Genomic DNA, 24,695 nt, shown 5'->3' with positions numbered 1-24,695 from the left:
TCCCTGATGAGGGAAATGTTGAATACATGGCTAAGTTCCTGCTGGCTCTTTGTATATTTACTTCTGTGAGGTTCAAGTCTTTTCCGATTATTTTTTATTGGGTCCTTTGTCTTTTTTATTATTGATTTGTAGACCTTCTTGATATATTCTGGATACAAGTCCTTCGTTAGATATATGTATTGTGAATATTTTTAAACCTGTCTATGGTTTGCCTCTTCAGTTTTTTAATGGCATCTTTTTCTGTTTCTTTTTTTTTTTCATTTTATTTATTGGCTGCATTGGGTCTTCGTTGCTGCGTGCGGGCTTTCTCTAGTTGCGGCAAGCCGGAGGCTACTCTTCATTGTGGTGCGTGGGCTTTTCATTGTGGTGGCTTCTCTTGTTGCAGAGCACGGGCTCTAGGCGCGCGGGCTTCAGTAGTTGTGGCTCGCAGGCTCAGTAGTTGTGGCTCACGGGCTCTAGAGTGCAGGCTCAGTAGTTGTGGCACCCAGGCTTAGTTGCTCCACGGCATGTGAGATCTTCCCGGACCAGGGCTCGAACCTGTGTCCCCTGCATTGGCAGGTGGACTCTTAACCACTGTGCCACCAGGGAAGTCCCTTAATGGCATCTTTTGATGAGAAGAACTTTTAAATTTTGATCAAGTTTAATTAATCAAATTCTTCTTCTGTGGTTTGTGCCTTTTGTATCCTGTCTAAGAAATCTCTGCCTACCCTCAAGTTGTGAAGGGACTGTCCTATATTTTTTTCTAGATGCTTTATAGTTTTAGCCTTATACTTAAGTCTGTAAAACATCTTGTATTAATTTTTGTTTGTGGTGTTATGGAAGGGTCAAGATTTAAGATTTCCTTCCTTCCTTCATCCATCCTTCCTTCCTTCCTTCCTCTTTTAACATATTGAAATTCAACACCACTTTTGGAAAGGCTTTTCCTTTCCCCATTGAATTATTTTGGCACCTGCTAACCATCGCAACCTGGGGTGGGCACAGGTTGGATCTGTAGCTCTAGAAGAGTGGGGCTAAGGGTCCAAGTCTCTTTGGCAAACTGCAGGCGGCATCGTGCCTCATCCCGGGCAGTGTGGCTGGAGCCTAGCCTCGACTCTTCAGCTACTGCCAGCTTCCCCTTTGCCCAGATGCCCCTGATGCTTGGAGATGGCAGTGAAAGGGGCAGGTGCAGGCTGACAGAAATCCTAGGGCAGCTCTGACAGCTCACCGGGTTGTGTTTATGAAGAGTCATTTCCAGGGTTCACAAGTGCAGTCAACATGCCTCCATCCTGCACTTGGACATCCTGCATTTTGCTCATCTCATCCCTGCGACATCATGTCCTCACTTGTAAAATCCATGAAGAACGGTACCCTGCCTTGCTATTTTCTAAAATTTCTATTACTTATTATTTATTTGTTTATCTTGTTTATTTTTGGCTGCATTGGGTCTTAGTTGCTGCACGTGGGATCTTCGCTGAGGCACGTGGGCTCTGTAGTTTGCGGCACGCGGGCTTTGTAGTTGAGGCTCAAAAGCTCAGTAGTTGTGGCACACGAGCTTAACGGTTGTGGCACGCAGGCTTAGATGCCCCGTGGCATATGGGATCTTAGCTCCCTGAGCAGGGATCACCCCTGCATCCCCTGCATTGTAAGGCAGGTTCTTTACCACTGGGCCACCCGGGAAGTCCCCTGTCTTGCTGTTTATGCCCATGAGAACCCGCCAGTGGAGAAGCCTGATCACAGAGTGATGCCTGAACACGAAGGAAAGGACCCCGGTGCCGGAGAGGTGTGATCTCAGAGTCCCACCATCCTCCCTGCCTTTTGGCATCCTCACTCCTCCATTGAGACGTTGCTTATCGGTCAAGCCAGCTCTGCCTGGGTAGATTTCCTGTCTCGTTCAGAGCAGCCATGAGCTGGGGGTTTGAGAGCTGTTGAGTCAGACGGGCAGGCTTGTTAGCAATAAAGTGGTGTAATTCCCTATTTGCAGCTTTTCTCCAGATTCTCTGCCCAGCAGTTGCCAGGTCAGCGTTTCTGACAGTCCGTAATTGAGCCTCTGTGATGGGACAGGCTCCATCTAAGAACCACTAAGAAGTGGTTTTATTCGGTTGGTAATGTATTTATTCTCTTTTTCTGCTTGTGTTTGTTTGCTCATCTCTCTGTCTGATACCACATACACATGCAGCCGAGAGTGTCAGACCCGGGACCGGAAGGCGAGACCTGGATCCCTGTGTAACTCTGGGCAGAAAAGAGGACGTTGACCTTTGTTCCTTTGGTGGATGCTACAGGATCAAAGGAGAGTGGCAGGATTTTGTTTTGTTTTGTTTTTTAACTTGAAAATACGAGCTGTGCAAAAATACGGCACAAGGACATCCTTCTCTTTGACTTTCCCTAGGTAGATTCTGGCTTAGTTTTTTGGTGGCGAATTCGTGGCATCAGTTGCAACCAGTGCGTGAGGTTTGGTGACTTGACCACTTTCCTTATGCTGATCTTTTCTCAGCCTCCTGGTCCTTACTTTGCATCCCGTGTAGTGCCTCATGTTTGTTTCTCAACCTGGAATTTGAGGTCCTCAGCTCCGGAGCATGGTCTGTATTTTTCTTGTAACCTATTGTTTACTTCCACATGTTATTATTTAAGGGAACAAGGGGCCCTTAAGCCGGTCCTTCTGAAGGGCCTGCCGGGTGGAGCTGGCCAATGAGATAAAGCCAGACCTGCACTGGACCGCACCTGTGGACCGCCCATGCTGGAGGTTGTCCTTCGGTGCAAATTAGCTTAAAGGGAAGGTCAAATCCACTTGTGAACTGGGTTTTTCTTCTAAATGCTTTCTGAAGCCAGTCATGACTCCCGAATACCTTCTGACTCCATGACGTCACTTTTTAGAAATATTTTGCCTTTTTGAAACAAACTTTTTCAAACCCATTCCAAAAGGCTTTTTCCAACCCTGGCATTTGGGGAACGTGGGCTTCCTGTTTCATCTTGTGCTCTTCCTTGCTGTCCCCCAAATTTATTCCTTGTGACTTAATTTTTTTTGTTTTTCACCTGGGAGATCTTATGTGTCACACTCTGCCTTCACCTTTAAATGCTGCTGGTGCAAACGAGCAGCTCCCACGTCCTCGGTGATATGGAAATACCTCCTACTGGTTCCATTATACAGGTTTTTCTGTTCATTCATTCGTTGATTTATTCAGGAAGTATTCATTGAGCATCTCCCCTGTGTCTGGTACTGGGGGTAGGACATGAAATGAATTGACCGCCCCCGCTGCCCTCCTAGAGCTTGTGTTTGTATGGGGGACCGCCAGTGATGGGCAGAGTGAAAAGGCAGAACCTGCAGGACCTAGATGGCAGTGAGTGACGGGGAGGAAAACTGAAGCGGGCAGGGGGGTGTTGGCGGGCGTTGATGCTTTAAATGGAGTCCTGCGATTATTTACCGAGAATAGGTAAGGGGAGGTAAGGGGACAACCCAGAGAGCTGTACCAGATGGACAGGGAAAAATGAAACCGTACAACTCAGATGGACTTGAACCTAGCCAAAACCCAGAATGGGACTTGAACCCACTGTCTTTTTTTTTTTAAATATAAATTTATTTTATTATTTTATTTTATTTATTTATTGTTTTTGGCTGCATTGGGTCTTCATTGCCGCGTGTGGGCTTTTCTCTGGTTTTGGCGAGCGGGGGCTACTCTTCGTTGCGGTGCGCGGGCTTCTCACTGCGGTGGCTTCTCTTGTTGCGGAGCATGGGCTCTAAGCGTGTGGGCTTCAGTAGTGGCACGTGGGCTCAGTAGTTGTGGTTCGTGGGCTCTAGAGCACAGGCTCGGTAGTTGTGGCGCACGGGCTAAGCTGCTCCACCATGTGGGATCTTCCCGGACCAGGGCTCGAACGCGTGTCCCCTGCATTGGCAGGCGGATTCTTAACCACTGCACCACCAGGGAAGCCCGAACCCACTGTCTTTGAATTGAAATTACACACCTGGTCTCGGGACTTACTGAAGTTCAGGTTCCTTATGTCTCATCGCAGAAAGAATTCAGTGAGAGACAAAGTGATAGGTAAGAAGTGGATTTATTTAGAGAGGTACACATTCCATAGAAAGAATGTGGTCCGTCTCAAAAGGCAAGAGGCCCCGAAATATGTCGTGGTTAGCTGGTATGGGCTGGGTAATTTCATAGGCTAATGAGTGGGAGGAGTATTCCAACTATTTTAGGGAAGGGGCGGGGATTTCCAGGAATTGGGCCACCGCCCACTTTTTGGCCTTTTATGGTTGGCCTTGGAACTGTCCTGGCACCTGTGGGTGTGTTGTTTAGCTAATGCATTACAGTGCGTGTGTAGTGAGGCTCAAGGTCTACCTGGACTGGAATCTGCCACCATCTTGGACCTAACCGGTTCTAACCAGTTTATGTCATATCCACAACGGCTATGTCATTCTTAAAGGCTTGTCTTGTGCCCCCTTCCCTCCTGTTTCAAAAGCAGAAACAAAAGCTCTGAGGCAGGAGCACGCTTGGTGTGTTCAAATAGGACAAAGGCCCTTGGGCTGGACATTCGTGTGTTTTCCTGAAATAGTCAAAGAAAATACAGTTGACCCTTGAACAATGCAGAGGTTAGGGGCTCCGACCCTCCTCGCGGTTGAAAATCTGGGTATAACTTAGAGTGGACCCTCGCTCTCTGCGGTTCCTTGGTGCTCGTGGTCCAGCTAACCGCGGATGGTGTCCTACTGCAGTATTTACCATTGAAAAGAACCCGTGTACAAATGGACCCGCGCAGTTCAAGCCCATGTTGTTCAAGGGTCAACTGTATACTGACAGGCTGGCTTTTCCCCTGAAATCTCCAAGACAAGTGACACCCTTTTCACGGTAGTAGCAAAGGCTGACCGTGTCGGTGTGACGCAGTTACCGTGTTTCCAAGAGCTTTGCTTCTTGCCGGGGAGCACCTCCAGTTCCGGAGAGGCGGGATCTGCTTGTGCTGTTTTCAGAGTGAAGACAAACCCCATCCAATCGCTTGCCCTTGGTGTGAAAACGTGAGCCCACCACAAAGCACACTCGTCTTGGGGCTCTGTCTGTCCAAATCTGCCACGACTCCGTGATCTGTCACGGGCAGCACGTTTGATGGGCTCCCCATAGGGTCAGCCCAGGCCAGTGGCTAGAAAAATCCCGTTCATCGAAAATCACCTGCAGTTTTTCTCTCTGCCCAGCTGCTGATTTTTCTTCCGCCCTAATTATCTTCCACGAGTAATTGGAAAAAAATAATTGGTGGGTTTCAGTGAGCATCATACCCAATTGCAAATGAAAGGTTTGGATCTCTCTTCCCCATCTTTCCTCATTTTAACATGACACTGACCAGAGTGAAAATAATTTATCTTTGTGGGTCTAACTGCCTGCCCTTCAGAGGAGTCAGGGGAATGGGCCTGATTATAAAGCCACTGATAATTCTTGCCTTGTGAATTACTGTTCAAAGACCCAGTGTGATAGATGATCACGAAGCAATGGCTTAAGAGAGGAGGGAAGAGGGAAGCCAGCTAGAAGAGAGGGCGAGAGGGCCACACAATTACATTGGAAAGACGTGAATGATGATCTCGAAGTCTTTCTCAGCGTTTCCCCTCAAAAGCACACCCCTTAACACACCCCACCTTTTCTCAGTATAACTTGAGACTTAACACGTCTTTCTCAGACACGTACAATGACCTTTCGAGCGTGTGGTGCTGCCCTTGTTGATTGAGGTGCTGATGCTTTTGAATCTTTTGGTAAGATGGTGCTTAGTTAAGTTTTATCTAAACCAGGTGGGACACTAAGTCACATGATGCACTTTCTCTCGGTCACCTCCTCACCAAGGGCCTGCTCGTGCTGGGTGCCTGGCTGGGGCCTGGGGGCTCATGTCATGGCTGTAGGCACAGGGAAATTGCCAAGGTCCCATAGGATGTAAGTTTCGGTGATTGCGGCCCCACTAGCACTGTGTTCTAACAAGCACCGTCCAACGTTTAGAACTTAATGCCATGCTCCCTTGGCTCTTCCCTACTTGACTCTGGTTTTGGGGTCAGGGGACATCAGCCCCTGGTAGGAAGCCTTTGGCTTCTGCCAGCTTCTCTCTGTAAGTGGTCCACAGTCACCCTTGGTTTGTTTATTCTTTATTCAACCATCACCACAATCCAGCCTTTATTTCCACCCAGTGAGCTGGAGGTTTCTGGACATGGCAGAGCGTAATGATGTCACAAGAAAAATTCCAGGTTTAACTGCAAAGAAGGAGGTGCCTAACACAGTAGGGGAAAAGGAAGGAAATGGGCTAGGAAGGAAAGCCTGACTTCAGGACAAACGATCATGAATAAATGAGCACATACAAACAGCGCAATGAATACGAACCACACAAATGTAGGAGGACAGACACATGCGTGGTGTGTGTGTGTGTGCGCGCGCATGCATGCACTGGTGGGAGGGGTGTGTGTGTGTGTGTGTGTGTGTGTGTGTGTGTGTGTGTGTGGGGAAAGGAAGGATGGGTGGATTGTAGAGCATTTGGCCGGCGTACGCTGGACGACCTCAGGGGGTTCCAGGGTCCCTCTGCCCTCCTAGGGAGTCCTCAGGAGGGTGGCCGCTGTGTTCAGAAAGGTCCCTGTCACCCAGGATGTTATGAAAAGTGCATCTGTCTCTTCGGGCGGCTCTCGGGGACATGAAAAGTGCTCCACTCTGCCTGGGTGTAATTGAGCTTTGGGCTGAAGTTTTCACCCTGCAGCTTTGCTGGCAAATTCAGTAATGATGAATTAAGTGGAATATACGCAGCGTTAACGTGGACAGGATTTAAAATAATGTCTGCAGTTCACTTAATTACATTCCTTGTGGCTCCCCCCCCCACCAACCTTCAAAATGTTATCCCAGCATCCAGCCTAATCGCACCACAGCTTTCCCTCCTCACAGCAGCCCCCACCTTCCTCCTCTCCTCTCTCCACGGCGATCTGCTCTGTCTCTCCTGTGTTTGAGATACATGCATCCTCCTGGGTGTTGTGGCTGTGCGGTTTCTTCCCTCCCCCCAGTTTATTCAACCTGCAGCCACTGTAACATCCCTTAGTTTCATTCGGGGTATAAAAGGATTCGGCCATGTTTTCAGGGGGAAAGAATCAACTATGAATGGGTGCCGAGCCCTACCGTCTCTGTCTAGCTTGCTCTGTCCACTGTTGGGTGGGAGACCCTGGCTGTGCCCTTTCTCCTCGGGGAGGGGGAGGGGCAGGGCTGGGGCCCTAGCTCAGCGTGGCCACCACTTCCCCCCCCCCCCCACGCCCCATCAGGAGCACTTCTGCTCATTTGTCAACGGCTCTCTCTCTTTCCTCTCAGGGTTGCCCCTGGTGGTGTCTCTGGGGGCAAGGTTTTGAAGGTGAAAGCAGGAGACAGACACCTCCATTTTTTTTTTTTTCTGGGCTGATAACTTCCGGCTCCTGCGTCCGCTCCAACGGGAAAGATGTACAGGACCTGGAACTACCAAGCAGCGGGGTCGTCCCCTCTCTCCTGGCGTGAGGGTTGCTCAGCATCCCGAACAGCCTTGGAGATAGATGCCGCGGCACTTCCTCCTCTGAGCGTGCGGCCTTGCTGAGGAGGAAGCTCCCCCGCCCCGCTCCCATTTAGGTGTAGAATTGGGTCTGGGGAGCGGGGAGAGTGAGCGTAGATGTCGCCGCATCCGTCAGGGGAGGCGGAGTGGACTCGAGAGTTTTCTCTTTTCTTCGGAGAGAAAACCATCCATGCTCATCTCTCCCGCGGGCTTGCTTTCCCTGGGCAAACATTTAAGTGGTTGTTTCCCACCTACTAGTCTCTTGTTCCACCGTTAGCCGTCAAGACTTTCTCGCAACTGTGGTTTTTGTCTTTATCAAAAAAAAAAAAAAAAAAAGAGCTTGCAGTTGAAAGGGAGGGAAACCCAGACTAGCCAGAGGAAGAAGGGAGAATGCATTTTCAGGACACTGAATCCAAGGGCGCTGAGATCAGCGGGGCCTCGTGGGCACTGCAATTAGGAAAGCTGAGGGCCCGTGTTTATTCATTCTGCTCTGCCTCCCCACCAAGGCCTCTCACTGCAGCTGTCCTTCTGTTTTCTTCACTCTGCAAACATGTTTTGCCAGCTGTGCCACAGCGAGTTAAGGGCTACCCCACAGCTCCCAGGGTGCTGTGTTCTCAGTTCGAGAGAACGGTCGAGTCTGAGAATCTGGCAGAGTTGGTGAGTGGGACCTGCCTGGTCCAGGTGCCCCCCTCCTGGGGAGCATGGTGGAGCACGCCTGTGTCCCAGGCTCTCCCACCTGGGGGAAGGCACCCTCAGAGGATGTGGCTGGGTGTGGGTGGAGATCTGGGTCCCCCTCCCCCACCGGAAGATCTGTAAGTCTCGGGATTTAGGTCTCAGCTTCCAGCTCCCCTTCCCTCCAGGACTCTGTCCTCTGGATGGGATCACCTGCCTCTTCCCGGGCCCCGGCATCCCGGCACTCTCACAGGCCTCCCCGCTGCGGATCGCCCAGTGGTAGGCATCATCTCTGCAGCCAGGAAAGGGGGATGGCCGGGGATTTGGGGAGCTAGTTAGAGGAAGGATATCATAGGCTCATTAGCGGGCAAACCTTTTCCAACTGAAAGATCAGGGAGACCGGAAAGTGATGCTTCGGACCAATCAACAGTGACGCTGTCTTTGGAGCCACTTAACAGTCAACCACAGATCTGCAGGAGAGTGTGGCCCGAGGAGGAGGGGAGGGAGGGGCCTCTGCATCCAGAGAGCCTCCGGGGCTGTGTAGGGCCAGCCTCTCGGCTTCTTCCTTCGCTTGGGCATTGAACCGAGACTGAAGATGGATGAGTGGTGATTTGGGGTCTGCCCATGGTGCTTCGCAAGCGCACTGATTGCTTCAGGGCACACCGTTTTCAGAGGTAAAGGCAGGAATCATTTCCTGCCTTAGTGCCATCTGACCCCCCAGCAGTTATCCTGAGACCCTTGCAGGTGGATGAAGAGAGTCTGGACAGGAATATCTACCCACCTGTACTGTGACAGCAGTGGCAAGGTGCAGGCCATTCAGAGATATTCCAGGGCTCTGCCTGTTAGGGAGAAGCGGATGGCATTTCCAAAGCCTCTGCGTGGACTGACATTGCAGGCAGAGTGCGGTCAGGCTTTCTCAGCGCGCTCTGCTGACGCCCCGCATTAGGATGACCGCAAACACTGATTGCAGATGTGATTCCTTCCTTCCTTTAAACCTACTTAAATGAACAAGGTAGGTTGTTTTAAGTGCAGATGTGTAGGAAAATCTGCAGGTTATATTAAACAAAAAGAGCAAACTACAAAACTGGATACACTCTTATTCCTTCTGGGCAGGGAAAAGGAGATAAATCCTGGTATTAATCTAATATTTTTTTCCTGAAAGCCTGCATTAAGATCTGTGGTCACTGGCTACCTAGGGAAGAGAGACTCTGAGTTTTCATTTCAGCCCTTTCTGTTCGATTTGCATTTCTAACCATGTATCTCTATGACTTTTATGCTTTGGAATGTCAGCACAGATTATCTGGGCAGTGGGATTACATACCATTTTCTTTTCTTCTTTATGCTCTTTTCATATGAAGAAAATCCATTTTAAAGAACGCAATTTAGAAATAGGAATCTGCCACTGGCTTCCAGTACCGGATTCTCAGGGGAAGGAGCCCAGGGTTCCATATTTAACAGGCACACCAGGATTTGAGAACGTAGGGGATCCGAGCATGCCACCCCAAAATACGCCACTTGGGCGTATTGATTACTTGGAGCTAAAAACACCCCAGAAATGGCAGATGCGGGACGCGCTCTCTGACCTCCCTCTTTCTACCTAAAAGCAGGACATAAGATTGCCCGTGAGAAGGAGACCCTCCCTGCATTAGGAAGGGCGGGACTCTTCACCTCCAGAGACTCTTATCAGCCTAGAGAAGGCACCAGGGAATCTGTAACAGGCCTTCCTAAAACAACCCTTTTCTTCCATTCGTTCCCCTGTACATTGACCTTCTCAGTTTGTCATTCCTAAAAGCCGAAATCTCTTCTCCTTTGTCTTGTCCCTTCTCTACAGATTTGCTGTCCTTTGTTAAGATGCTGCATGGGCTCCAAGTTCTAACCACCGCTTTGAGCTACTCATCACTGAGTTTCCCCCGTGTGTGCACTGCACATGTTAATACTCTGTTTTTCTCTTGTTAATCTCTCTTTGTCAGTTTAATGTACAGGCCCCCCGGCTCAGAACCTAAGTGGGCAGAGGAAACGATTTTTTCCCTTCCCTATAAGAACCTGCCACTTAATTCCACTTACTTCTAAACGTACTTCTTGACAAATGCCCAGTCAGCAAGTGCTGTCTGCTGCTTACTTGTTACTTCCACTACTACCACTCAGGGGTGGCAGCAGTGGGGCACTTACTTGGGGGTGCCCCCCGGACATGCATGTTTCTGAGCCTTATCCCCAGGGAAATCACTGACTTTCTCCTCTGGGACCTGCAAGAGCAAACTCTCTCTTTTAAAGAGCTCATGTGATCAGGCCAGGCCCACCTGGCGGGTCTCCCTATCTTAAGGTCAATTGTGACTAATCACAGGAGTGAAATCCATTGTATTAACAGTCCCAGGGGTTATACAAGGTGTGTACACAGAGGGGAGGGGGTATCTTGGGTGCTGTCTTTAGAATTCTGCGTACCATGTGGATGCTAAAGAGAAGATTTCTGTTTTTACCATTAATGTGATATTTACTATGGATTTTTGATAGATACTTTTTGAAAGATACTAAGGATAGCTCCCTTATATGCTTAGTATTTTGCATCTATGTTCTTAAATGAGTATGGCTTAAAATTTTTTACCTCTTATGTTGTATTTCTCTGGTTTGAATATTAAGGTGATACCAGTCTCATCCAGAGTTGGGGTGTTTTGCTTCTTCTTCCTGCCCCGCCCCCCGCCCTCAGTTACTTCTCTGGAATAGCAGACATGAGATCGAGATTATTTAATCCTTGATAATTTGTGAATATAAGTGATAAAAAAAAAAAGCTTTTCCTATACTCTTAAGTTCTGTCTGGGGCATGTGAATTAAAGCGACAAGGGACAGATTAACAGGAGAAAAGCATACAAATTTTATTTTTAATTTTATGTGCACGAGGGCTCCACAGAAAAGAAATGAAAACTCAAAAAATGGTTCGCCTTGAGAGCTTATATTGCCATTTTAACAAAAGGCAATAAATCATAGAGAAGTGACTAGACAAAGAAAACAGATTTGGGCTTCTAGGGCCCATAAATTGTGGGAAGACAAATACACAGGGGAAACTAATGGTAGATAAGGGCTATTTAGCAAGGTTTGTTATCCAGGTTCAAGCCGTCTCTGGTGTTTGCCTTTTCCTGGTACAGGGAAGGGAGACACCTTCACAAATGAAAATTTATATAACCTTTACAAAGGGAAAGTTATGTCCCACTTTTGGGCGGAAAGGGAGAGGACAGAGCGTTCCTTCTGTGTCTTCTGTTTCTCAATTGCCTTAAGCTCAAAATACTCCGTACGCCATAGTGGTGTATCTGAGGGAGGCATATTCTGATCTCCTTCAAGACTTTTACCAGTGATACCGTCTTGCATCTAATGTGTTTCTGTATACATGTGTGCATGCATGGGTGCCTCGTCCAGAATACCAGAGGCTGTTTACCCTGGAGGCACGCTGTGGGTGTTGGCATGGCCTTGTTCAAGATGGAGACTGCCTCTCAACATTTTCTTTTGTCCTTTTTATTTACCATGCATTTTCTTCCCTTTTTTTTTTTGTACTTTTTGGGGGTTGATTGATTTTTCTTTATCTCCCTCTTTTTTTTCTTAGTCTTTATTAGTTTGGAACTTTTTTTTTGGCCATGCCGAGGCATGTGGGATTTTAGTTCCCGGACCAGGGAGCAAACCCAAGACCACCTGCAGTGGAAGTGCAGAGTCCTAACCATTGGACTGCTAGGGAATTCCCAGTTTGGAAGTTTTTTGTTTTGTTTTGTTTTGTTTTTGCGGTACGCGGGCCTCTCACTGTTGTGGCCTCTCCTGTTGCGGAGCACAGGCTCTGGACGCGCAGGCTCAGCGGCCATGGCCCACGGTCCCAGCCGCTCCGCGGCATGCGGGATCCCCCAGGACCGGGGCACAAACCTGCGCCCCCTTCACCGGCAGGTGGACTCCCAACCACTGCGCCACCAGGGAAGCCCCCCCAGTTTGGAAGTTTTTAATTCAATTTCTTTCTTTTGTGGCTACCTTTACTTTTTTTAACACGCATACTTGACCCCGTGACATTCAGAATTAATCAGTATCTCTGCTCTTCTCCCTAACAATGGGAGGACCGTAGGATGCTTTAACTTGGTTTACCCCCTCATCGTCCATGTTATTTTTCTAATATTTTTGTTGTACCCTTTGTTTTAATACCTTCAAATTAGTCACTCGTATTGCTATTTCTTAAGTAGACTTTATTTTTTAGAGAAGTTTTAGGCTCACAGGAAAACGGAACTAAAGGTGCAGAGATTCCCCATACACCCCCTGCCCCACTCATTCATAGCCTCCCCCGTTATCGCCATTACCATCAGGGTCGTGCATTTGTTACAACTGATGAGCCTACGTTGACACATCCTCATCACCCGAAGCCCATAGTTTGCATTAAGGTTCATTCTTAGCGTTGTACGATCTATACGTTTAGACAAATGTTTAATGACGTGTATCTACCATTATAGTATCATACAGAGTATTTTCACTGCCCTAAAATCCTCTGTGCTCCACCGTGTCATCTGTTCCTCCCTCCTACCTGCTGGAGAACGCTGACCGCTTTACTGTCTCCATAGTTTCGCCTTTTCCAGGATGTCATATGGTTGGAATCATACAATCTGTGTAGCCTTTTCAGATGGGCTTCTGTCACTTAGTCATATGCATTTAAGGTTCCTCCATGTCTTCATGGCTTGACAGCTCATCCCTTTTTAGTGCTGAGGAATATTCCATTGTCTGGATGGAATTTTATTTATCCGTTCACCTACTAAAGGAATTTTATTTATCTGTTCACCTACTAAAGGATATCTTGGTTGCTTCCAGTTTTTGACAATGATGAATAAAGCCGCTATAAACATCTGTGTGCAAGTTTCTTAACTCCGTTGAGTAAATACCAGGGAGAAGGATTTCTGGATCATATGGTAAAAGTATGTTTAGCTTAGTAAGAAACCACCAAACTGCCTTCCAAAGTGGCTGTACCGTTTCGCATCCCCACCAGCAGTGAAGGAGCGTTCCTGTTGCCCCACATCTTCGACAGCATTTGGTGTCGTCAGTGTTCTGGATTTTGGCTGTTCTAATAGGTTTGTAACAGTATCCCATTTTTGTTTTATTATTTATTTTTTTGGCTGTGTCGGGTCTTTAGTTGTGGCACGCGGGGTCTTCGTTGAGGCATGCGGGATCTTTTGTTGCAGCATGGGCTCTTCGTTGTGGCGCGCGGGCTTCTCTCTAGTTGTGGTGCCCGGGCTCCAGGGCGCGTGGACTTTGTAGTGTGTGGTGCACAGGCTCTCTAGTTGAGACGCATGAGCTCAGTAGTTGTGGCTTGCGGGCGTAGTTGCCCCACGGCACGTGGGATCTTAGTTCCCCGACGGGGGATCGAACCCACATCCCCTGCATTGGAAGGAGGATTCTTTACCACTGGACCACCGGGAAGTCCCCCATTTTTGTTTTAATTTGCATTTTCCTGATGACATATCACGTGGAACATCTTGTCATATGCTTATTTTCCATTTGTATATTTTCTTTTGCAAGGAGTCTTCTAAGGTCTCTGGCCCTTGTTTGAACTGGGTTGTTTGTTTTCTATGTGTTGAGTTTTAATAGTTCCTGGTATATTCTGGATAACAGTTCCTTATGCAAAGATTTTTCTCCTAGTCTGTGGTTTGTCTTCTCCTTCTTGATACTGTGTTTGGCAAAGCAGAAGTCTTTTATTTTAATGAAATTCAGCTTTTACCAATTAGCATTATTGTTTTTTTAATAATCTATTTTCCAGCATTTTGCTAATTTCTTCACTATTGCTTCTTGCATTGCACTCCTTCCTGGATTCTCTTTTATTTTTCCTTTAATATTTCTTCACTTAGGATCCATGAAGGGAAAAATCTTAGTCTCATCTAAAAATATCTTTATTTTGGTCTGACCTTTGAAAGAAAAACTGAGTTGCTTAAATTTCTAGGTTGACAGAAATGTTTATTTCCTTTAGCATTTTGTCAATATTATTCCATTTAGACTGCTTCCATGAAACTAAAGAACTGTGTTATAGGTTGTATATTCTCTGCACGCATCATATAAATCCATACGACAGCAGCCTTATTTCAGTTTTCTGGTTGCTTATACGTTTTTCACTTGTTTTGGTGTTTTTTATTTTCAGTATGACGTAGCTTTGTGTGTGCGTGCGTGCGCGCGCACGTGTGTGTTTGTTTTGCTTAAGACTTGGACTGCTCTTTTAGTCTGAATGCTCGTTTTATTATTATATTATTCCGGGAAAGTTTTTTTAGTAATTATCTCTTCAAGTTTGCCTCTCCCTCATATTCTTTATTTTCTTCTCCTGCAACAGTTATTATAACTTAGATGTATATCCTGTGTTCTTATTTATCTCCCATGTGTCTTAAGCATTTCTTAACATTGTCCATCCCTTTACTTTTCTGTGCTTTAGATCTACTCTCTAGTCCATTGATAAGTCCCTGAGTTGATCCTAGTTTACAATTTAACTTGTCTGTTGAGTTTTTCCGTGAAATGACTATAGTTTTTTATTTTTTAATTGTCCTAGTGGGTTCTTGTTAAGATGTCTGCTTTTTCTTTGTTACATGTGCTCCTTTTCTTATGGTTTTAATTTCTTCTCTTATATCTTTAATCAGGTTAGGCATATATTATATATTATATTTATATAATTGAGGTACAGTTGTTGTATAATATTATATAAGTTACAGGTGTACAACAGTGATTCACAGTTTTTAACGGTTATACTCCATTTACAGTTATTATAAAATATTGGCTATGTTCCCTGAGTTGTACAATATATCCTTGTAGCTTATCTGTTTTATACATAATGGTTTGTACCTCTTAATCCCCTATTCCTATCGTGCCCCTCCGTCCTTCCCTCTCCCCACTGGCAAACACTCGTTTGTTCTCTGTATCCATGTGTCTGTCTTTTTTGTTATTTTCACTAGTTTGTTTTACTTTTTAGATTACATATATAAGGAATATCATACAGTATTTGTCTTTCTCAGTCTGGCTTATTTCAGTAAGCATAATACCCTCCAAGTCCATCCATGTCATTACAAATGGCAAAATTTCATTCTTTTTTATGGCTGGGTAGTATTCCATTGTATATATACCATATCTTCTTTATCCATTCATCTGTTGATGGACTCTTAGGTTGCTTCCATATCTTGGCTATTATGAATAATGCTACTGTGAACATTGGGGTGCATGTATGTTTTAAATCATGTCTGTTACATAAAGGCCATGTGTCTCCCTCTGTGTGTGTCCACTGACTCCAATTCGTAGTGTGTTGTTTTCTTCTAGGCTTTGTAACATTTTACCATCAATCCTTCTCTAGTGGGCTGCATTTTTCCTTAAGGATTCCTAGTGTCCACCTCGTGGGAAACCCTTCAGAGTAGTTTTGCATTTGTTTATGTAAGACCTCTTTGCAATAACATTAGCCTAGAACCAATTTCTACGGTGATGTACAGATTGGGGTTTCCTAGCCCATATAGAAAGCAGAAACTCAGAAGTCCGACCTGTTCAAAGTATAAGCCCAAGGTTTTAATTTTACAAGTATTTCTTTTTTCCTCCAGAGACCAGGCAGAAACATCTAGTCATCTTTTTTGCCCCTCTGTGCAGCTGGGTGGACTTTTTTCTCTAACCCACTCTTCCACACAGGGACAGAATTTTATGACACTTGCATTTGTAGAATTTCACCTCCTACTTGATGTGGCCCAAGGCCCCCAGGTGGACAGTAACACCCAGGACCTATTCTTGGAAACCTTGTTAATCCCTAGGCAGCCTCTGGACTGGTTTTGTTGTATAGGCTCTGGTTTCTAGCCTCCTTATGCTTCCTGATTCCCTTTCTTTGTTGCAAGCTCAGATGTGTATTTGAAATCCTTTTGATTTGTTTATTTCATGCATCATTTCTAGGTGTTTGTGGAGGGAGATTTTGGTTTTATCGTCATCTTTAATCTTGCTGAAAACTGACATATCTTGGGCAGAGACTTAAATCTGCAAACAAATTCTGCTACGTCTCGTCTTCAGTTGTTCTCCAGGTCCTCTGTGTCCCAGGTTCTGCCAGGCAACAAGCCATCCTTCACCCTCACTTCCTGCAGCTTCACGAACTTGTATCTTTTTCATGACTTGTGATTTGACGTTTCCATACATTTGACAAGGAAATGAAAATATAAACAAATGTCCACGATCCTGAAGACCTGACTGACGTAAGAGGTGGGTTAGGACTTCTGTTAAACTGTTAGGCTGGGAGGGAACTTTTGCGTAGGGACTCATTTTATAAGCGTTGAGTTCTTCGCGAATGTTTGGGGTTCTGAGCGTGTTTGTTTTCCTGTCCCACCTCGCAGCTTGGAGAAGTCATGCCCTGAGGGTGAGGAACCTAGGAGGTGTTTTCCATGTGCATCCAGCATATTCAGAACATGTGTTAGGGAACTCACCTTGCAGCAGCAGGGGTCTCCTGTTAACCCTTTCACAGTCTGTGGCTCATTTCATGGGCAAGAGGCCATTTAAATGTCCAGCTTTAGCTGAGCTCAGCCCGCCCTGTGAAATACAGAGCTATGGGAGAACCCCAAATTGGTTGGTGTACATTTCTCACCAGGTGAATCTTGATCTATTTATATCAAGACTCCTCAGGGTGCTGGAAAAAAAGATACAGATGCTTATGCTTGGCCCCCGATTTGCCAAAGTCAACTCTCTAGGGACGGAGCCGAAGATCCTGCCTTTAAAATTCACCAGGTGATTCTCAGTCCTACTACCATGTGACAATATCTGTCCTGGGTTCCCGCAGTGAGGCGGTGATAGGGAAGCCAAGGCGTTCCAAAGAATCTTTGGGGCAAACAGAATTTCCTCTGAGATGGAGAGTTGACAGAGCGGGGTTCTCAGGCTGCCCTGTGCCTGGGTGTGCTGTGTGGGAGGGAGATTGGGCTCAGTGGTTCATCAAAAGCCTCATCTTCGGAGGTGATTTTGAGGGGTGGGTGGAGGGAGGAGATGGTTTAAAGCCACTTGGTGACAAGAAAAGACGGGGTGTGGGGAAAGAGGACAGGAGAAAATCTAACGGAGCACTAACTTCCTCGGGGTTTGAGTTAAAACGTTGCCTGGGTTTCAGTTAGCTGAGCACCTTCTTCCCCATCCCTGTGGGTTGCCATGGCGGCAGGCGCACTCTGCTATGTGTAGTCCACCCCTGCTACCTGCCTCTGGCACTGGCGGTCCTACAAGCTCCGCTGAGCCCAGACCTGACTTCTCCGCAGGCTGGGGGCTGCAGTGGAAAAATGGGGGACAGATTTTGGTGGGCAGGGGAGAACTTGCCAGGGGGGTTTAGGGCGGGTAAATGCTACACTCTGATAATTTCAAGAAAAGTGCCAGGTAGCTCTGTCTGGGTCGGATGTTCTGTTCTTGTTCATGTGCTTTGGACCAGAGTCAGGGACCGTTGAGCGAAGGCATGGCACGTTATCCCCCAGGCAGAGCACACCTCCGTGCCCCGTCCCCTCCGCACTCACTCCCCCAGCATCCCTCCATGGGTTTCCCCTGGGTCCCCTTGGAACAGTGTGGGTTCCTTGGGCTTTCTGCACTGATGCTTGCTCCCACGTTCCTCATTTGGTAAGTGGAGGTGATTACGGAATTGGTTATCCTAAGAGCGATTACAAGAGTGGGAACACATCTGGGGCATCAGGTGATGTGTTCCATTCAGTGCAAGGTGAGCAAAATGATGATGAGACCCACAAGTGAAGATGCCCAGTGAACAGTTGGCAAGAGACCAGGGCTGGACATAGCAAGCTTGGGGGTCCATTGCTAATGGGTTTCCATCGTTTTCCTGGATCCTTCTCTGTCCCCTAAGTTATGTTTTCTAACGTGTCTGTCATACCTGCAGACTCCTGAGCCCTGCCCAGGTCTACCATGAGTTCCAAGAATCTGCACTTAAAAATTTCTTCTAAGGTACAATTGTTACGAAAGTTATTTGGGTGATATTTCTTTTTAAATTTTATTTTCTTATGGTAAGCCTACTTAACGTGAGATCTACCCTCTTAACAAATTTTTTTAGTGTACAACACATTGTTGTTGACTGTTGGTACAGTGTGGTACAACAGATCTCAAGAACGGAAGCATCTCATCGTGCTTAACTGAAATTTGATGCCCTTTGATTCTGAGGACAAAGAATGTCACCTGCCATGTCCGGAAACAAAGGATGTTGAGGCCATCAAGCCATCAGCCACTGTAGCCACCCTGGACTGTGCACCCTGAGGGGATTTGGGATGGACAAAAACAGGAGACTGGCCCTAGATGGTTAAGGTGCACATCAAAGGCGTGATTTCAATGAGCCAGACGCTTGCATCTTCCCATACAGATGGCAGGTTTTTCTTTTGATGTTCTGACTTTTTTTTATTTTTGCAAAAATTCCTGTATATCCTGGCTCCCCCGCTTGCCTCTTCGGAGCCTCCCTCAGAGCCATCTGAGAGGCTGTCTCCTGGGCTGAAGTCCTCAGCAAGTCCACCAAATAAAACATAATTCTCAGCTTTTAGGTTGTGCATTTTTTTTCAGTTGATAATTTGTTAACTCCCTATTTCAAAAATATGGAATGTGGGCTTCCCTGGTGGCGCAGTGGTTAAGAATCTGCCTGCCAAGGCAGGGGACACGGGTTCGATCCGTGGTCCGGGAAGATCCCACATGCCGCGGAGCAACTAAGCCCGTGGCCACAACTACTGAGCCTGCGCTCTAGAGCCTGCGCGCCACAACTACTGAAGCCTGCATGCCACAACTACTGAGCCCGCGAGCCACAACTACTGAAGCCTGCGAGCCACAACTGCTGAGCCCGCGAGCCACAACTACTGAGCCTGTGAGCCACAACTACTGAAGCCCGCACGCCTAGAGCCCGTGCTCCACAACGAGAAGCCGCCACAATGAGAAGCCTGCATGCCGCAACAAAGAGTAGCCTCCTCTCGCCGCAGCTAGAGAAAGCCCCGCGCACAGCAACAAAGACCCAGCGCAGCCAAAAATAAATTAAATAAATAAATAAATTTTTAAAAAATGAAGGGAAAAAGAAAAATATGGAATGCTTCACCAGTGTGGGTGTCATCCTTGCTCAGGGGCCATGCTAGTCTCCTCTGTATCTTTCTAACTCTGGCATGTGTGCTGTTGAAATGAACACAAGAACCTGCACTTTGCTCAGGCTTCCTAAATGGTGATCTTCTGTTGTTTTTTGTTTATTCATTTGTTCCTTCATTCATTCACTTTTGCACACTCAAGTTTGAGAGCCACCGTGAAAGACTGTAAACCTGGCCTGGGTTCTGTTAGGGTCTTCTGCCATCCAGCTGGTCACAGACAGCTCCTACCATACACATCTTGGCCTCCCCACCCTCTCTGAGTAGTAAGCGCCACAGTGTGGCTTGAGGATGACTGATGCTCTGTCCTGCAGCCCTGTGGTCCTCTTTTGCATTAATGGTCAGTAATAATCTGAACATGCCTTGGAGAGTCTGTCCTCCTGCGGCCTTCATTTTCAGGAAGGCATCCCTGCTTTGAGCTGAAGCTGGAGGAATACAGAGCTCTCCCCAGCCACGTCTTCCCCTTCTCTGGACCTCTATTGGGTGGCGTTTGTTTCCCACTAGAAACCAAGCCATTCTTCATGGGTTCCTTGTGGTCGCTGAGTGGGAACAGCATGAGAAAGTGTGTTCCCAGCCTGGCAAGGTTTCCGTTCTGTCCCCATTAAATCGTCTCGTTTTGCCAGGCGGGGTCCACCTCTGAGCGTGAGTGTGGCCTCCTTCATCCCCATGCTGTTGTCACTGGTCAGCCCCACTCCATTGGATTCCTAATTCCTCTTATTCCTGCCGTCTCAGAACCAGTTTCTTTCTTTGCTCTGTTGGCTCCCAACAGCCTCAGAAAGCAGAAGGCTCAGGGATTCAGCCTCCTCGCACATGGGAAGGGTTCCACGTAGAGCCCCCTCCGAGGCAGGGGGCCATCTACGCAGAGTGCCCGCTGGATTTGTGACACAAAGACAGCCCACCCTTTGAAGACCCCCAAACCTTCACCGAAAATGGTAGAGAAAGAGACGTGTTTCCCTTGCTGGGAGCTGCAGTCTGTTGGCTTGATTAGTTTTTAGAAACCAATTTTCCTCCCAGCCATTTTCCTTATTAACTGTCTTTATGGTCAAATCCAGAGAGTAAAGAGTGGTGCTTATTCCTCCCAGCAATTAGCTGTCTGATGCTCTCATTAAGCCATTAAGTTTCAGTTTCCAAGGTGGAGTTCTAAAATTATATGTGTGTGTGTGTGTGTATAAAATCATTATACATATATGTATAATTAAAAAAATTAAATCTGAAAATGGAAATATAATTGCTCAATGGAAATATAATTGCTCATCGGAATATTATTTCTATATATTACACAGATCACGTATGTACTTATGTATGTAGATCTGCCTGTCTATCCATCTGCCTGTATCTGTCTGTCTGTCTGTCTATGTATATCTGGATAAGTAACCAACCAACCAGCATGCTTCAGGGATTCCAAATGCTCCCATCTCCTTGGTTGTAACATTTTTTAGGAAGTGCAAACTGGTATTACTGTTAACCTCAGTAAACTACATTAGATCAGTAAATCTTTTTTTTTTTTTAATGAAAGAAAAGGAAGGGAAAAACAAGTTACTTTGTACTCCAAAGCAAAATTGACAGTGATCTTGAAGGGCACTAGCCCTCTCCTTTTATTCATGCAAAGTCCCTATTATCTTTAGCAGCAGGTGATCCTTTCTGAAAGTTGAAAATGTCAATGTGATTGTGGAATTTTGAAATGTTCACATTAACAGCCAAGGCACGTTTCTGCTGTGCGGGCGTGGAGAGTTGGGATTGGGCGGCACTTGAAAATTCTGCATTCAATCCGTGATCTAATTTTTTCTCCTTCACTACGAACCTCCTGATTTGGGGGATTTAAGTGAAGAATGGACTAGGTGTACTAGACACGCCGTTAGCCTTTCTTTTATATTTTTATAAATGTAACACAAGTTCATGGTGGGAACTGCTGAGATGGGGTTCGTGTTGTATTTGATGTGTGCCCACCAGGGGACCCCCCGCCCCCATCTCCCCTCACCTGTCCTTCAGGGCGGGCAGTGTTATCATCCGCACATGGCAAACGTGGAAACTGAGATCCAAGGGTCCCAAGTGACATTCCTAAAGATGCATAACCAGGAAGTGGGAGGACTGGGATGTGAACTCGGGCGTCCGGGGAACCGGCTCCTGGAAAGGGAGTGAACCCAGAGTCTCATCTGCTCCCCCAGAACCGCTCTTCCCGCACCCTTCATACCCGGTGACAGAGTCCTCTGTGTGATTACCTTGGAGAAGAAGGAAAGGAGAGAAGCCTGGAGAGGTGGGAAAAGGGGGAAGTGCCAGAGAGCCTGCTGTGGGCTTTCCCCTTGTCTTGTTTCCCTGGTGTGTGTCTCCTGGAGGACCGGCGCCTTCAGCCAGCCCGCCAGCGACTCAGGCTGGGCCCGCCCACCGTTCTTTGCTTTGATTGACATTCCCCCAAGAGGAAGAGGAGAAACTGCTAGACCACCTCAAAGCAAATAAACTGATCATAATCTGGCTGTGGGCACACGTGTGCTCGCTGCTCTCTCTCTCTCTCTCTCTCTCTCTCTCCCCCCCCTCCTTCCCTCTCCCTCCCTCCCTCCCTCCCTCCCTCCTCCCCTCTCCCTCCCTCCCTCCCTCCCTCCCTCCTTCCCTCTCCCTCCCTCCCTCCCTCTCTCTCTCTCTCTCTCTCTCTCTCTCTCTCACACACACACACACACACACACACACACACACACAGACACAGAGATGCATACGCTGAAAAGGTGAGCAAAGGGAAACGTCTGGGGCTCACAGCCACGGTAGCGTTCTTCCCCTTTAACCCTGGGGGGGGGGGGGGACAGGCGGCTCCTGTGTCCGAATCACTGTTGCTGATCTGGAGAGTGGGGAGGTGGTGGCAAACTGATGCCAGGTCGGCCCGGAATTTCCCCTTGTGCCTCCCTAGCGGTACCAGCAGATTCTTCTTTCCACGGTCCACCCCCCACCCACAAGTCAAACACGAGTTTGCCGTCATACGAGCTGACTTGTGTTCTTTTCCACGGAGAACACCCAGGTGGGGAGGGCGGTTTTTCTTTACTAGATGGGACCCCGTTCTTGGAGAGTCGTTTTTTGTTTTTTTGTTTGTTTTGCTTAATAGCGTGGGTAGCTGTGCCGAGGTTTACCTCTGCCCTCTGTCCGAAATGTCTTTTGAACAGATTAATAGTACGGAAGTATTGCTGGGGAGATATTTAGCTGATTAGGAAAACAGACCTTCAGAGACAGACGTTTAGCTGCATTTACATAATTGTAAATTATTTGCATCTCAGTGATGTGCTAGCGGCTCCTTATTTATAAGCCGTAAGCCCGTGCGGATTGGAAATGAGCCCACCTAAGCCAAGAATATCCAACAGGGCCTTGGTGGGGCTTCACCTTTCTAGCTTTGTAGGTTACGCTAACATAGGGGTTCTTATCACCTGAAAGAATTCAGGTGTTGGGCTTCTCTGGTGGCGCAGTGGTTGGGAGTCCGCCTGCCGATTGCAGGGGACGCGGGTTCGTGCCAGGTCTGGGAAGATCCCACATGCCGCGGAGCGGCTGCGCCCGTGAGCCATGGCCGCTGAGCCTGCGCGTCCAGAGCCTGTGCTCCGCAACGGGAGAGGCCACGACAGTGAGAGGCCCGCGTACCGCAAAAAAAAAAAAAAAAAGAATACAGGTGCTTGTGCCCCGTGCAGGTTCTCTGTGGCAGAATATACTCTGTGACGCCCTCGTCCTGTCCCCCAGGAAAGGGCCTTTGTCTGCTGATCCTTGTCGATGCCATTTACCCCCGCTTTGTCCATCATCTTCTGGAATTTCTTCCTGGTTAGTAAGCTCCAGTTCCCTGTCCCATCCCCACATAATCCCTTGTTATTCTTCATGTGATTTTCTTGAATCCGACCAGTGTCTGGGAGCTTTCCATCTTGGTGACGCAGGGCTTGCTTTCTGGAAGAGAAGAGGAAGGCGGAGGAGGAGACGCGCGCCCACTTGCCCTCACTGCCTCTCTCATAGGTGCCTCTGGGCTCCTCCGTTTCTGCACCCGGTCTTCTCTGGATGGGCTTTGGCACGGGCTTGACACGTGACTGGCCTGATCAAGAAGATTGGCTGCTTTTGAGGGCAGAGTGGTTAATCCGGCCAGAGCTCAGGCCGGGAGACCGGTGCAAGGAACTGGGGATTTGCCTTGGGTAAGAAGATGGGCCTGGAGGCCAAGTTCAAGACCTCTTTGCCCTCAGACGTCTAGTTTGTTCAGCACGGCGAGGGCCGAAGCTACAGGGGGCAAGGCAGTGACGTGCGTCCTGGGGGGTCTGCGTGGTGGAAGGAAACGTTCGTGCCCCAAATGCTTCAGAGAATTAGTGGGTCGAGGGGATTTGGGGTTTTAGAAGCAGTGGTGGCGAGGCTGAAGGGGAAAGAGATTGAGGTGGTGTGGTTGGTGGAAACGGCCCCGCACCGGCAGTCGGGAGATCTGGGTCTGCACCCCGGTCCCTGCCGCTTTGTGGCTGAGGAGTCGTCATCCCTAGCAGGATCACTCCGTCTGAGCCAGGTTTTCTTGCTTCAGTCCGACCTCTCTTGGCTGCTGAGGACGGGGATCAGTTAGACCAGGTGGAGCCAGAGGGATTTTTATTGGCTCCCTGGTGGGGAGGGTAGTACTGGGAGCTCATGGGAAAAGGGGGAGCTTCACGAATAGGCAGCAGGCCTGGAACGGGACATGGCACCTCTGAGGTGACTTCTCCACCCGATGTATTTCCCTTGTCTTTGCTGGCGTGGACAGGCTCGAGTCCATGGGGCAGGGTCCATGGGCATTATGTGTAGACCAAGGACTTTGATGGGCTGGCTTGTATCATAAGTCCATCCACGTGCTGACCGCTGTGGACTGGACGCTAGAGCAGGTTTAGGGCTGGGTATTGGGTCTTCCCTGTCTGAATTCTGAATCAACAGTAAGAAGCAGAGGAGGCAGATGGAAATAATTTCACTGTCATTACCAATGAAGGTTAGGTTAGAGGCAATGGTTTTGTATGCAGCAACAATGGGATTCATGATGGTGAATGCAGAATTAGGCAGACTTAGCCGCCAATCACAGACACATCTGTGGAGCCACGTGGGCCCTGGGCCCCGCCCCCCCCCCCCCCCCCCCGCCGCCGCGCCTTAGGACTTGCCACATGGGGGATTAGACCAGAGACATGTTACCTGTGGGCACCCTGGCACTCAAGGGAAGAGGGAGGGGGCTGAACCATTTATGTCCGTCCCCCCAGATTCATCTCTCAGGAAACTCACTTCTTCCCCACAGGAGGTGTGAAGGGCGGGACAAAAGGCCAAGAGTATTTAGGGAAAATTCCTCCTCCTGGACCGAGAGGATAGGGAAGAAGCATCACACACGCACGCACACACGCACCCGCACGCACATGCGCGCACACTGTAGGCTGTCAGTTACAGGAAGGGGGCGGAGCTGGGGATAGTGGCCGGGCAGCTACTCGGAAGGAAGGATGTTGG

The 24,695-nt window shown here is 48.0% G+C and overlaps 1 protein-coding gene and 1 non-coding gene across 17 annotated transcripts in view; one reads left to right on the top strand and one right to left on the bottom strand.

The window, feature by feature from the left end:
- The window catches only part of SLC39A11 (solute carrier family 39 member 11), a 411,490-nt gene that overhangs the window by 233,796 nt on the left and 152,999 nt on the right, over positions 1 to 24,695 (top strand). The window lies entirely within an intron of this gene.
- LOC115842800 (U6 spliceosomal RNA) lies at positions 19,188 to 19,294 on the bottom strand. Its single transcript, XR_004035480.1, has one exon. It is a non-coding gene; the product is annotated as a U6 spliceosomal RNA (small nuclear RNA).

This window comes from Globicephala melas, chromosome 20, assembly GCF_963455315.2.
Source record: "Globicephala melas chromosome 20, mGloMel1.2, whole genome shotgun sequence".
Classification (NCBI taxonomy): Eukaryota; Metazoa; Chordata; class Mammalia; order Artiodactyla; family Delphinidae; genus Globicephala; species Globicephala melas.
This window is presented reverse-complemented; position numbering and strand designations above follow the sequence as displayed.